Source organism: Carassius gibelio, chromosome A19, assembly GCF_023724105.1.
Source record: "Carassius gibelio isolate Cgi1373 ecotype wild population from Czech Republic chromosome A19, carGib1.2-hapl.c, whole genome shotgun sequence".
Classification (NCBI taxonomy): Eukaryota; Metazoa; Chordata; class Actinopteri; order Cypriniformes; family Cyprinidae; genus Carassius; species Carassius gibelio.
In genome coordinates this window covers 4,675,561-4,690,007 of record NC_068389.1, presented here as the reverse complement: position 1 = coordinate 4,690,007, position 14,447 = coordinate 4,675,561, and the positions used below count along the sequence as shown (strand labels likewise).

At 39.9% G+C, this 14,447-nt stretch overlaps 1 protein-coding gene and 1 long non-coding RNA gene across 2 annotated transcripts in view; one reads left to right on the top strand and one right to left on the bottom strand.

Moving 5' to 3' along the window:
- LOC127935832 (uncharacterized) overlaps nt 1–7,942 on the bottom strand; it is a 136,366-nt gene extending 128,424 nt beyond the window's left edge. The window contains exon 1 of the long non-coding RNA XR_008148186.1: nt 7,526–7,942. This is a non-coding gene — a long non-coding RNA (uncharacterized LOC127935832). The remainder of the gene's footprint in view (nt 1–7,525) is intronic.
- Nucleotides 1–14,447, top strand: part of LOC127935812 (fish-egg lectin-like) — a 70,209-nt gene that overhangs the window by 28,074 nt on the left and 27,688 nt on the right. The window lies entirely within an intron of this gene.

Sequence of the window (14,447 nt, the reverse complement as noted above, 5' to 3'; positions counted from 1 at the left end):
TCACTCCCCGAGACGACTCGTTTTTCCCGAGTCACATTAAAGATTCCTTCAAAATGAACGAATCGTTCAAGAACGACACATCACTACAAGACAACACCTCCATGACAGTTACTGTACTGGTGCAGGCATCAGGTTATTTAGGTACACATGATTAAGTTCAATTAGTCAATGTAGTTCAGCACATTGAGGACAGTTTAGATCGTTTTGGAACTATTTTTATTTTTATTTTGATTCATCAATCAAATTTGTGGTTAACTTTGTTTGATTCTTCTTGGTTGTCTTAGTTTACATGTTAACCGTTAGTTTTCTAGTAATCTCATTTTCAATTAAATGAATTTACCTATCATGAATGGAGCTCTCTAGCTTCCATTCAGTTTAGATTGGCTGGCGGATATTAGGTGTTGTGAGTCAATCCTAATATCAGCAAGGTGCAAGGTGCTTAGGGGTTTCACCTACTCAGGAAAGAGGGGAAGGAGAAGGATAGGTAAAAGAAGAACAAAACAAACAAAGCTGCTGTGGGTTTTCCTAGCATGGGTTACAACTACTATTGAGCTAGGATGTGCAGCTTGGCTTAGATGAGGGCGTGTCCATGGTCCATGGTCAGTACAGCAAGGCAGGAAGTTCTTTAACAGACAGTTGGAGGCAGTTTGGCATGGCTGGGTGCAGCTGGGGTGCAAAACTTTGTCTCCTATGTTGCATTCTTCTTGTGATCCCTTCTGGCTGTAGCAGACTTTCTGACCTTCTGTGCTCTGGTGGTTGCTGTTGCACAGACAGGGAATGTGGTTCTTGGAGTTGGAGTTCATTTGACAGTTTGTTAGTGACTGAGGTGATGTCCTTTAGTGCCTCAGATTTTTCATCAACGGTTGGCCGTGAAAGACTTGTTCGTTCCGGGTCGTTGTTGAACAGGTGCTTGTCATCTCTGATGTGGTGTACCAGGTGATCACCGGCCTTCCGTTCTGTCGCTGGTCACAGCGAGCACAACTCAACTTTGTGGTCATATGCATGTAAATGGTCTTGAAGGAACTCTCTCAGTTGTTTCATGACTTCCATGTCTTCTGATGGTAAGCTGTCATGTTCTTGTGCATAAACAGCACAGTGCATGTCTGAGTGATGCTGAGATGGGTTTTGCTGTCGCTTACTGACACCAGTTGCTCTTGGATGAGTCAGCTGATTACCTTTGGATGTCTGGTTAGGTTTCCAGATGTTCTTATCCTTTTGGTTTCCTGAGAAGCGTGGCTGGTCCCATGGATTTTTCCAGCGGTTGGGCTGAAAACGGTCGTGGATATGGGCGTCACGCTCTCTGTGCTCTTGATGGAAGACTCTGGTGTTGTGATGCCACTGGGTGTCGTTCAGTGCAAGGCTTGAGTCTTTGTTGACAGAGTTCAAGAGTGTGGAGGTTCTGTTACCTTTCTTTGAGGCCATCTTCTGCTTGTTATAGGCCTTCTGTGTTAAGTCACGCAACTGTTGGATGGTCATGGAGTTCGGACAGGCCATGAGATCTAGATGGTGGCTGACTCCAGGGTGCAGATTCTTTAGGAAGAGGGTTTTGTGGTTCACATCCTCTTCCAGGTCAGGGTTGTTGTGTGCACCAAAGTAGGCTTGACGGAGTCGGTTGTAGTAAGCTTGTGGAGTCTCTTGTCGACCTTGTTTGGTTTCCAAGGCAGTTAACAGTCCATGTTCAGACTCTGGGTCTGTAAACTCTTTAATCAGGACCTCACGAAGTCGCTGGTAGTTTGACTTGGTTTGACTGGGCTGTCAATCTAGGAAGTTTCGTACCTCGGGACTGGACGTGGCTCTAAGGAGGTATAACCAGTCTCTGTCAGTCACATAAGGTCGCATTTCCAGATGAAATTCAATATCTTGCAGGTAAGCCTGGATGTCATGGCCCTGTGTGGAGTTCGGGTTTAACATGCTGAAGTTTTTATACAGGTCTTTGATGGTCATCCTGTGTGCAGCTCCAAGGTCTTGGAGTGGAGGTTTTCTTTCGTTGGCAGGAAAGGGTTGTTTGGCGAAGGCAGGTGAGGTTTTAGGATGTGGCCCTTCGCTCCTTTCGTCATATGCCAGTTCTTGGACGTGGGACTCTGATCTGCTCAGCAGTTTTGAGGCTAAGAGATATTTCTCTTTTCTTGGCTCTTGTTTCTGCTCGTAAGCATATTGGAGTTCTTTTCTGACCATGTAGAGCTCATCGTTGGTACCGTCTAGTTGTTGGGTCAGATTGTCCGTTTCAGTTCTGTACCTTTAAAGGTGTTCTTCCAAAGCACTAATTTCAGAAATATTGTTTCTGATGTCTATCTTGGCTTTTCCTAGTAGCTGTTCGGGATACTGGAGTCTGTTTACCAGGTCTTTCTTAGCAGCCGTTGTATGTTGCTGGTCGAGCTGAGCTGCTGCCAGGGCTGCTAGGAACTTCATAACTTGTTCTGTTGTATCCTTCTCCCTCTCGCTGGGTGCTTTGAGTTGATCTTGAAGTTTCACTTCCAGCTTGTCTATGTGATGTTGAGCATGTGTCAGCTCCTCTTGAAGGTGGGTGATGTGCTTGTCGCTCAGTTTCAGCTGGGTTGTGAAGGCATAGCTTAGGGAGCTGGTGATCTTGACTAGCTCCTCGTGGTTGTTGTTCTGGCTTGAATCTTGTGCCAGGAATCTTCTCAGGATTAGGATTATTACTAAAAATAATAACAGTTCAAAGGTCTTGGGGGTGAGGCTGTCTGTCATGCCTCTCAGCCCAGTGTTCACATCTTCCCCATGGGCAATGGGGTCTGCAGTCTGCGGCATGTTGGCACGCTGGGGAGAAGAGAGAATGACACAGATCTGAGTGGAGTAAAAGCCTATGTGTTGTGGGACAACTAAATGTTGTATCAGTGATTGTGAACCACTAGTGAAATGTGGTGATGACTGTGTTTGTCTCAGGGTGTCTAAGTAGACTAGAGATGCAAAGACTTTGTCACTCTAATGAGGAGGAGGAAAAGAGAGAAAGAGGTGAAAAACAAATTAAATGACAAACAAAATTTCTTTTTTTCAAATGAGGAAAATTATATTTTTTCCAATTAAATGTTATCAAAAAGGTAAACAATATTATTATATTTCTTGTTTTGGACAAAAGAATACAATAATAATCAATCAATCAATCACCTTTATTTATATAGTGCTTTAAACAAAATACATTGCGCCAAAGCACTGAACAACATTCATTTGGAAAACAGTGTCTCAATAATGCAAAATGATAGTTAAAGGCAGTTTATCATTGAATTCATTGATGTCATCTCTGTTCAGTTGAAATAGTGTCTGTTTTAATTTGCAATCAAGTCAACGATATCGCTGTAGATGAAGTGACCCCAACTAAGCAAGCCAGAGGCGACAGCGGCAAGGAACCGAAACTCCATCGGTGACAGAATGGAGAAAAAAACCTTGGGAGAAACCAGGCTCAGTTGGGGGGCCAGTTCTCCTCTGACCAGACGAAACCAGTAGTTCAATTCCAGACTGCAGCAAAGTCAGATTGTGCAGAAGAATCATCTGTTTCCTGTGGTCTTGTCCTGGTGCTCCTCTGAGACAAGGTCTTTACAGGGGATCTGTATCTGGGGCTCTAGTTGTCCTGGTCTCCGCTGTCTTTCAGGGCAGTAGAGGTCCTTTCTAGGTGCTGATCCACCATCTGGTCTGGATAAGTACTGGATCCGGGTGACTGCAGTGACCCTCTGATCTGGACACAGACTGGATCTGGTGGCCACGGTGACCTCGGAACAAGAGAGAAACAGACAAATATTAGCGTAGATGCCATTCTTCTAATGATGTAGAAAGTACGGTGTTATGTGAAGTGTTCCGGTTCCAGTTTACCTAATTAATGCAGCCTAAAAATCCTTTAACGGATTTGGATATTAAAAGCATATTAGTATGTTATGTGTATGCCAGGTTAAAGAGATGGGTCTTTAATCTAGATTTAAACTGCAAGAGTGTGTCTGCCTCCCGAACAATGTTAGGTAGGTTATTCCAGAGTTTAGGCGCCAAATAGGAAAAGGATCTGCCGCCCGCAGTTGATTTTGATATTCTAGGTATTATCAAATTGCCTGAGTTTTGAGAACGTAGCGGACGTAGAGGAGTATAATGTAAAAGGAGCTCATTCAAATACTGAGGTGCTAAACCATTCAGGGCTTTATAAGTAATAAGCAATATTTTAAAATCTATACGATGTTTGATAGGGAGCCAGTGCAGTGTGGACAGGACCGGGCTAATATGGTCATACTTCCTGGTTCTAGTAAGAACTCTTGCTGCTGCATTTTGGACTAGCTGTAGTTTGTTTACCAAGCGTGCAGAACAACCACCCAATAAAGCATTACAGTAGTCTAACCTTGAAGTCATAAATGCATGGATTAACATTTCTGCATTTGACATTGAGAGCATAGGCCGTAATTTAGATATATTTTTGAGATGGAAAAATGCAGTTTTACAAATGCTAGAAACGTGGCTTTCTAAGGAAAGATTGCGATCAAGTAGCACACCTAGGTTCCTAACTGATGACGAAGAATTGACAGAGCAACCATCAAGTCTTAGACAGTGTTCTAGGTTATTACAAGTAGAGTTTTTAGGCCCTATGATTAACACCTCTGTTTTTTCTGAATTTAGCAGTAAGAAATTACTCGTCATCCAATTTTTTATATCGACTATGCATTCCATTAGTTTTTCAAATTGGTGTGTTTCACCGGGCTGCGAGGAAATATAGAGCTGCGTATCATCAGCATAACAGTGAAAGCTAACACCATGTTTCCTGATGATATCTCCCAAGGGTAACATATAAAGCGTGAAGAGTAGTGGCCCTAGAACTGAGCCTTGAGGTACTCCATACTGCACTTGTGATCGATATGATACATCTTCATTCACTGCTACGAACTGATGGCGGTCATATAAGTACGATTTAAACCATGCTAATGCACTTCCACTGATGCCAACAAAGTGTTCAAGTCTATGCAAAAGAATGTTGTGGTCAATTGTGTCAAACGCAGCACTAAGATCCAATAAAACTAATAGAGAGATACACCCACGATCAGATGATAAGAGCAGATCATTTGTAACTCTAAGGAGAGCAGTTTCAGTACTATGATACGGTCTAAATCCTGACTGGAAATCCTCACATATACCATTTTTCTCTAAGAAGGAATATAATTGTGAGGATACCACCTTTTCTAGTATCTTGGACAGAAAAGGGAGATTCGAGATTGGTCTATAATTAACTAGTTCTCTGGGGTCAAGTTGTGGCTTTTTTATGAGAGGCTTAATAACAGCCAGTTTGAAGGTTTTGGGGACATGTCCTAATAACAATGAGGAATTAATAATAGTCAGAAGAGGACCTATGACTTCTGGAAGCACCTCTTTTAAGAGCTTAGATGGTATAGGGTCTAACATACATGTTGTAAGTTTAGATGATTTAACAAGTTTATACAATTCTTCCTCTCCTATAGTAGAGAATGAGTGGAACTGTTCCTCAGGGGGTCTATAGTGCACTGTCTGATGCGAAACTGTAGCTGACGGCTGAATGGTTGCAATTTTATCTCTAATAGTATCGATTTTAGAAGTAAAGTAGTTCATAAAGTCATTACTGCTGTGGTGTTGGGAAATGTCAACACTTGTTGAGGCTTTATTTTTCGTTAATTTAGCCACTGTATTGAATAAATACCTGGGGTTATGTTTGTTTTCTTCTAAAAGAGAAGAAAAGTAATCAGATCTAGCAGTTTTTAATGCTTTTCGGTAGGATATGCTACTTTCCCGCCAAGCAATACGAAATACCTCTAGTTTTGTTTTCCTCCAGCTGCGCTCCATTTTTCGGGCTGCTCTCTTTAGGGTGCGAGTATGCTCATTATACCATGGTGTCAAACTGTTTTCCTTAACCTTTCTTAAGCGTAAAGGAGCAACTGTATTTAAAGTGCTAGAAAAGAGAGAGTCCATAGTTTCTGTTACATCATCAAGTTGTTCTGAGGTTTTGGATATGCTAAGGAATTCGGATACATCAGGAAGATAACTTAAAAAGCAGTCTTTTGTGGTAGAAGTGATGGTTCTTCGATACTTGTAACAAGAAGTAGAATTTACAATTTTGGCTATATGAAGTTTACACAGAACTAAATAATGATCTGAGATATCATCACTTGGCTGAATAATTTCAACACTATCAACATCAATTCCATGTGACAGTATTAAATCTAGAGTATGATTTCGACAATGAGTAGGTCCTGAAACGTGTTGTCTAACACCAATAGAGTTCAGAATGTCTATAAATGCTGATCCCAATACATCTTTTTCATTATCGACATGGATATTAAAATCACCAACTATTAAGACTTTCTCTGCAGCCAGAACTAACTCGGATGTAAAATCACCAAACTCTTTAATAAAGTCTGTATGGTGCCCTGGTGGCCTGTATACAGTAGCCAGTACAAACATAACAGGGGATTTATCATTAACATTGGTTTCTCTGGATAATGTTATATGAAGCACCATTACTTCAAACGAGTTATACTTGAAGCCTGCCCTCTGAGAAATCCTGAAAACGTTATTATAAATTGAAGCAACACCTCCCCCTTTGCCTTTTAGACGCGGCTCGTGTTTATAACAATAATCTTGGGGGGTGGACTCATTTAAAATAATGTAATCATCAGGTTTTAGCCAGGTTTCTGTCAAGCAGAGCACATCTATATTATGATCAGTTATCATATTATTTACAAAAAGTGTTTTCGTAGAAATGGATCTGATATTCAATAAGCCAATCTTTATCATTTGTTTATCCATATTGCATTTGTTTTTTATTTGTTGAACCTCAATTAAATTGTTAACCTTAACTTGGTTTGGACGTTTTTTGTATTTTCTAGTTCGTGGAACAGACACAGTCTCTATAGTGTGATATCTAGGTGAAAGAGTCTCTATGTGCTGAGAATTAACTGACCTCTGTGACGGGAGGCAGCTAGCAGACGGTCGGTTTAGCCAGTCTGTCTGCTTCCTGACCTGGGCCCCAGTTAGTCAAGTATAAACACTAAGACTATTTGCCATATTTCTAGACAGAAGAGTGGCGCCACCCCAGGAGGGATGAAGACCATCTCTTTTAAACAGGTCAGGTCTGCCCCAAAAGCTCGTCCAATTGTCTATATAACCTATGTTATTCTGTGGGCACCACTTAGACATCCAGCCATTGAGTGATGACAATCTGCTATGCATCTCATCACCACGGTAAGCAGGGAGGGGACCAGAGCATATTACAGTGTCTGACATCGTGCTTGCAAGTTCACACACCTCTTTAAAGTTATTTTTAGTGATCTCCGACTGGCGAAGTCGAACATCATTAGCGCCGGCATGAATAACAATCTTACTGTATTTACGTTTAGCATTAGCCAGCACTTTTAAATTTGCCAAGATGTCAGGCGCTCTGGCTCCCGGTAAACATTTGACTATGGTGGCTGGTGTCTCTATATTCACGTTCCGTACAATAGAATCACCAATAACTAGAGCACTTTCATCAGGTTTCTCAGTGGGTGCATCACTGAGTGGGGAGAACCTGTTTAATGTTTTGATCGGAACAGAAGAGCGGTGTTTTGACCCACGACTACGCTGCCTCACCGTCACCCAGTTGCCCTGCTGCAGGGGCTCTGCTGGAACCGGACAATGTACAGGAATCCCTGAGCTAGACGCATCCAAAGCCATATCTAGAGCCCTAACATTCTTACTGTCCTCAATTAAAGTTTGGATGCGTGTCTCTAATTCTGAAATCTTCTCTGTCAGCCTAACTGTTTCCCTGCATTTATCACATGTGAATCCCTCATCAGCGACAGAGATAGATAAACTGTACATGTGGCAAGAGGTGCAAATAACAATTGTAGGAGAAGCCATTACTCACCGTGCTTGATGAAATATTCTTACTGCGGTTGTTTGATGAACTTGTGGAAAACTGCAGCGTGAGAGAGGAGAGGAGAGGAGAAAACGCTGATATCGCTGATATAAATGCTGATATCTCTTTTCTTTCTGCTCACCAGGGAGGCTGCGAAGGTGAAAGTTGCTCAACACGTATCTCTATTAAATTGATCTCAACGTTGGATGAGATGCTAAAACTTGGATTGCATTTCCAAATGTTGGGAGGTTAGGAAGAACAAAGGAGAGGTTGATTACAATCAAATTCATAAGGATGATTCGTCTTCTTTGAGACGATTGTGTATGTCATTCACTTAGAATTAAATGATGGTTCTTACATTTCCCTACAAATGTTAAAAGTGAAGAGGAAAGGAAAGGAGAGAGAGGACGGAGACAGTAAGTCTCAGTAGTGGTTATCTCAATTACAAGGAGAGTGTTGTGTTAGTTGCTGCACAACTAATCAAACAAAATAAACTTCAAGTGAAAGTTGGGTAATACTTTAGAATAAGATTCCATTAGTTAATGTTAGTTAATGTATTAATTAACATGAACAAACAATGAATAATACATTTATTACTGTATTTATTCATCTTTGTTAATGTTAGTTAATGAAAATACAGTTATTCATTGTTAGTTCATGGTAATTCACAGTGATTTAAATAATGAATTAGTAAATGTTGAAATTAACATGAACTAAGACTTATAAATGCTGTAGAAGGATTGTTCTTGCTTAGTTCATGTTAACGAAAGTAGTTAACTAACATTAACTAATGGAACCTTATTCTAAAGTGTTACCGAAAGTTGTCTTTCTAATTTATTTGAACCCGTAGTGAGGGATAACAATGTCTCCTTTTAGGGCTCAGGTGTGTCGTTCCCAAGCTAGGATACACTAAGTAAAGAAATGGTAAGAACAATTTAAATAAAATAAAAAGATTATAAATGGGCAAAATATACAAAAATTAAATTAAATAGAGGAAATCAATAAGTAAAACAATAGTGGTTAAGTGTATAACCAAAACAGGAAGAGGGGTAAAATGCAATCAAATAAGTAAAGGTCTGAATAGCATACATTCCATATATATTACTTAAACTTTCAAAGTTTAAGGCTTATTAATTCCTAAAATAATTAGGCCCAAACGAGAATACTAGAAATAAAGTATCATATGAAATGATCTGGGAGGGAAATTTTTAATGATTCAAAATAAATTTAATGTTTCAATTAAATTTCAATTGGCAATTAATTATTGTGAGTTAGTATTTCCCTTTCAAGTAAAATGAAAATAAGTGGTATAGTGAGAGAAGAGAGCAATGAGAGAGAGAAAGAGACCAGCAAGTGTTAGTTAAGATGTTTAAAGGGTTAAATCACATCAGCGTTGCCCAAACACACACTTTTCAACCACTGGATGTTAATGCTAACGGCAAACCTTTGAGGCTAAGTGGCTTTAGCATAGACTTCAATGTAAATACAACGGTTTCGTTAGCTTAGCAACACCGTGGAGTTTGTTTACACTAGCATCTGCGCTGCGCATGCACAGTTTAAAGTTGCTCTGGAAGTGCGTTAAGACTTCCATGTCACGGTAACTGTGGCAACCAAATCAAATTCTAGTGGACTAGCAAATTAATCGCTGCATAGTTGCAAATACAGTTAAGCATGTTACATGAAATGTTGGCTCATTTCAACACTGTACAAATAACACCGCTTTTAGTTGGTTTTGCGATGTGGCACTTGAACTCTCAGTTCGTATAGAGTTAAATTTATCTTAATTCAAATAGCAGCTTCGTGCTGTAGTTAAGGGAACATAGTGATAGCGATCTCTGCAGATTTGAGTCTCCGTGCCAGACAGTTTCTCTGGACACAAACACAATGTTTCCTTTGCTGTTGGTACACAATTAAAATTTACTTGATCAAGCTTTTAGAACACTCCCATTCAAATTACTCTCGGACACACGCAGTGTTATGCGAGATTGCGTTCAGCGAACGGTGACTGAGATAGAATAGCTTTTGATAGGCACTGGAACACGCAGTGAAATCAAATCAGCTATAAACAAGGCATTACAAAAATGAGGAACACGCTCAATTTCTACCTTATTGTACGAACTCGGATGTTTGCTTTTAAGTTCACTTACTGCTGTTAACAATGGAGAGGCGGACTTGAGTTGCAGTCTCCTCTAGCTGCTTTCATTCATTTAAGCGGGCGCGCGCTGCTTACGTCATAGGTCACACACACTCACGTCTCGCTAGCTTCTCATCTTTCATCCGCAGCAAAATAAAATATTAAATAACTTGGTTTATGCTCAAAATTTAGATTAAACTGCCCGCATTTTTCCAACATAGATGTAAGGGAAACAGGTCAATTTAGCTCAAAGGGAATCATTTAAGATTTTAAAGGGAATTTGAACAGAATCACTGTTTCACGGCTGATCACTGATGGAATCCCAAGTTTACAGCAATACGTTAAATTGCATAGACATGAGCTGTTCGTGTCTATGCAATTTAACGTATTGCTGTAAACTTCAATCACTTAATTATAACCCTCGCATTGAGTTCCTCAATGAGGTTAAAATTATATTAGATACACTAGTACAAATGTCTGAAGGTACATTGCCTGTGTAAAGGTGTCCCTTTGTTGTCGTTTACACAGGGTTTCCGATGTCGCTGATTGGCTGGAAGTTCAGTAGTCACTGAAGTGACGTCTTGGGAAGCCCGTGGTTGGGCGTTGGCTGAAGATGCAGAGTTGTGTGGCTGGTTGAAGTTGAACTCGACGTTACAAAACTTAACTCAGAACACAAAACTCTCAAACGGAAAAGAAAAGAAGTAAAGTTTGACGAGACTAGGTGGTGTTTCTTCTCATCGTGGCTAAGTAGCAGCAGGAATGCAGGCCGAAGCATGCTGGAACCGCGCTCAAAGAACAGCTAACAGTGATAACTTCTGTTCCGATCAAAACATTAAACAGGTTCTCCCCACTCAGTCATTCACCCACTGAGAAACCTGATGAAAGTGCTCTAGTTATTGGTGATTCTATTGTACGGAACGTGAATATAGAGACACCAGCCACCATAGTCAAATGTTTACCGGGAGCCAGAGCGCCTGACATTTTGGCAAATTTAAAAGTGCTGGCTAATGCTAAACGTAAATACAGTAAGATTGTTATTCATGCCGGCGCTAATGATGTTCGACTTCGCCAGTCGGAGATCATTAAAAATAACTTTAAAGAGGTGTGTGAACTTGCAAGCACGATGTCAGACACTGTAATATGCTCTGGTTCCCTCCCTGCTTACCGTGGTGATGAGATGCATAGCAGATTGTCATCACTCAATGGCTGGATGTCTAAGTGGAGCCCACAGCATAACATAGGTTTCATAGACAATTGGACGAGCTTTTGGGGCAGACCTGACCTGTTTAAAAGAGATGGTCTTCATCCCTCCTGGGGTGGCGCCACTCTTCTCTCTAGAAATATGGCAAATAGTCTTAGTGTTTATACTTGACTAACTGGGGCCCAGGTCAGGAAGCAGACAGACTGGCTAATCAGACCGTCTGCTAGCTGCCTCCCGTCACAGAGGTCAGCTAATTCTCAGCACATAGAGACTCTTTCACCTAGATATCACACTATAGAGACTGTGTCTGTTCCCTGAACTAAAAAATACAAAAAACGTCCAAACCAAGTTAAGGTTACCAATTTGATTGAGGTTCAACAAATAAAAAACAAATGCAATATGGATAAACAAATGATAAAGCTTGGCTTATTGAATATCAGATCCATTTCTACGAAAACACTTTTTGTAAATAATATGATAACTGATCATAATCTAGATGTGCTCTGTTGGGAAGAAACCTGGCTAAAACCTGATGATTACATTATTTTAAATGAGTCCACCCCCCCAAGATTACTGTTATAAACATGAGCCGCGTCTAAAAGGCAAAGGGGGAGGAGTTGCTTCAATTTATAACAACGTTTTCAGGATTTCTCAGAGGGCAGGCTTCAAGTATAACTCGTTTGAAGTAATGGTGCTACATATAACATTATCCAGAGAAACAAATGTTAATGATAAATCCCCTGTTATGTTTGTACTGGCTACTGTATACAGGCCACCAGGGCACCATACAGACTTCATTAAAGAGTTTGGTGATTTTACATTCGAGTTAGTTCTGGCTGCAGATAAAGTTTTAATAGCTGGTGATTTTAATATCCATGTCGATAATGAAAAAGATGCATTGGGATCAGCATTTATAGACATTCTGGACTCTATTGGTGTTAGACTAAATGTTTCAGGACCTACTCATTGTCGAAATCATACTCTAGATTTAATACTGTCACATGGAATTGATGTTGATAGTGTTGAAATTATTCAGCCAAGTGATGATATCTCAGATCATTATTTAGTTCTGTGCAAACTTCATATAGCCAAAATTGTAAATTCTACTTCTTGTTACAAGTATCGAAGAACCATCACTTCTACCACAAAAGACTGCTTTTTAAGTTATCTTCCTTATGTATCCGAATTCCTTAGCATATCCAAAACCTCAGAACAACTTGATGATGTAACAGAAACTATGGACTCTCTCTTTTCTAGCACTTTAAATACAGTTGCTCCTTTACGTTTAAGGAAGGTTAAGGAAAACAGTTTGACACCATGGTATAATGAGCATACTCGCACCCTAAAGAGAGCAGCCCGAAAAATGGAGCACAGCTAGAGGAAAACAAAACTAGAGGTATTGCTTGGCGGGAAAGTAACATATCCTACAGAAAAGCATTAAAAACTGCTAGATCTGATTATTTTTCTTCTCTTTTAGAAGAAAACAAACATAACCCCAGGTATTTATTCAATACAGTGGCTAAATTAACAAAAAATAAAGCCTCAACAAGTGTTGACATTTTCCAACACCACAGCAGTAATGACTTTATGAACTACTTTTCTTCTAAAATCGATACTATTAGAGATAAAATTGCAACCATTCAGCCGTCAGCTACAGTATCACATCAGACAGTGCACTATAGACCCCCTGAGGAACAGTTCCACTCATTCTCTACTATAGGAGAGGAAGAATTGTATAAACTTGTTAAATCATCTAAACCAACAACATGTATGTTAGACCCTATACCATCTAAGCTCCTAAAAGAGGTGCTTCCAGAAGTCATAGGTTCTCTTCTGACTATTATTAATTCCTCATTGTCATTAGGATATGTCCCCAAAACCTTCAAACTGGCTGTTATTAAGCCTCTCATAAAAAAAAAAAAAAAACACAACTTGACCCCAAAGAACTAGTTAATTATAGACCAATCCTAAGGGGTTAGACTAACCCTAACCCCGTTTGACACAGTTGACCACAGCATTCTTTTGCATAGACTTGAACACTTTGTTGTTATCAGTGGAAGTGCATTAGCATGGTTTAAATCGTACTTATATGACCGCCATCAGTTCATAGCAGTGAATGAAGATGTATCATATCGATCACAAGTGCAGTATGGAGTACCTCAAGGCTCAGTACTAGGGCCGCTACTCTTCACGCTTTATGTTAACCTTGGGAGATATCATCAGGAAACATGGTGTTAGCTTTCACTGTTATGCTGATGATACTCAGCTCTATATTTCTTAGCGGCCCGGTGAAACACACCAATTTGAAAAACTAATGGACTGCATAGTCGATTAATTTCTTACTGCTAAATTCAGAAAAAAACAGAGGTGTTAGTTATAGGACCTAAAAACTATGCTTGTAATAACACTGTCTAAGACTTGATGGTTGCTCTGTCAATTCTTCGTCATCAGTTAGGAACCTAGGTGTGCTATTTGATCGCAATCTTTCCTTAGAAAGCCACATTTCTTACATTTGTAAAACTGCATTTTTCCATCTCAAAAATATATCTAAATTACGGCCTATGCTCTCAATGTCAAATGCAGAAACATTAATCCATGCATTTATGACTTCAAGGTTAGATTATTGTAATGCTTTATTGGGTGATTGTTCTGCACGCTTAGTAAACAAATTACAGCTACTCCAAAATGCAGCAGCTAGAGTTCTTACTAGAACTCTTCTAAACAGATTAGTGCGGTTATTAGAGAAAGCTTTTTCCATTTAAGATCTATTGCAAAGTTGAAGAATATTCTTTCAAGCAAAGACCTAGAAGTTGCAATTCATGCTTTTGTAACATCACGATTAGACTATTGCAACTCTTTTTATTGTGGTCTTCCTCAATCTTCACTATCTCGATTGCAAATTGTTCAAAATGCTGCTGCAAGACTTTTGACTGGGTCTAGAAAGAGGGCTCATATTTCTCCTGTTTTGGCATCCCTTCACTGGCTTCCCATTAAGTTTAGAGTTGATTTTAAGATCCTTTTGTTTGTTTACAAGGCATTGTCTGGCTGTGCACCAAGGTATATTTGTGATCTTATTGTGCCATACTGTCCTGCTAGGTCACTTAGATCTTCAAATCACTTGCTTTTAAATGTGTCACAAAGTCGTTACAAATTAAAGGGTGATCGGGCCTTTTCTGTGGCTGGGCCCAAGCTTTGGAATGCTCTTCCTTATCATGTGAGGTCTGCTCCTTCATTGGACATTTTTTAATCTACTCTGA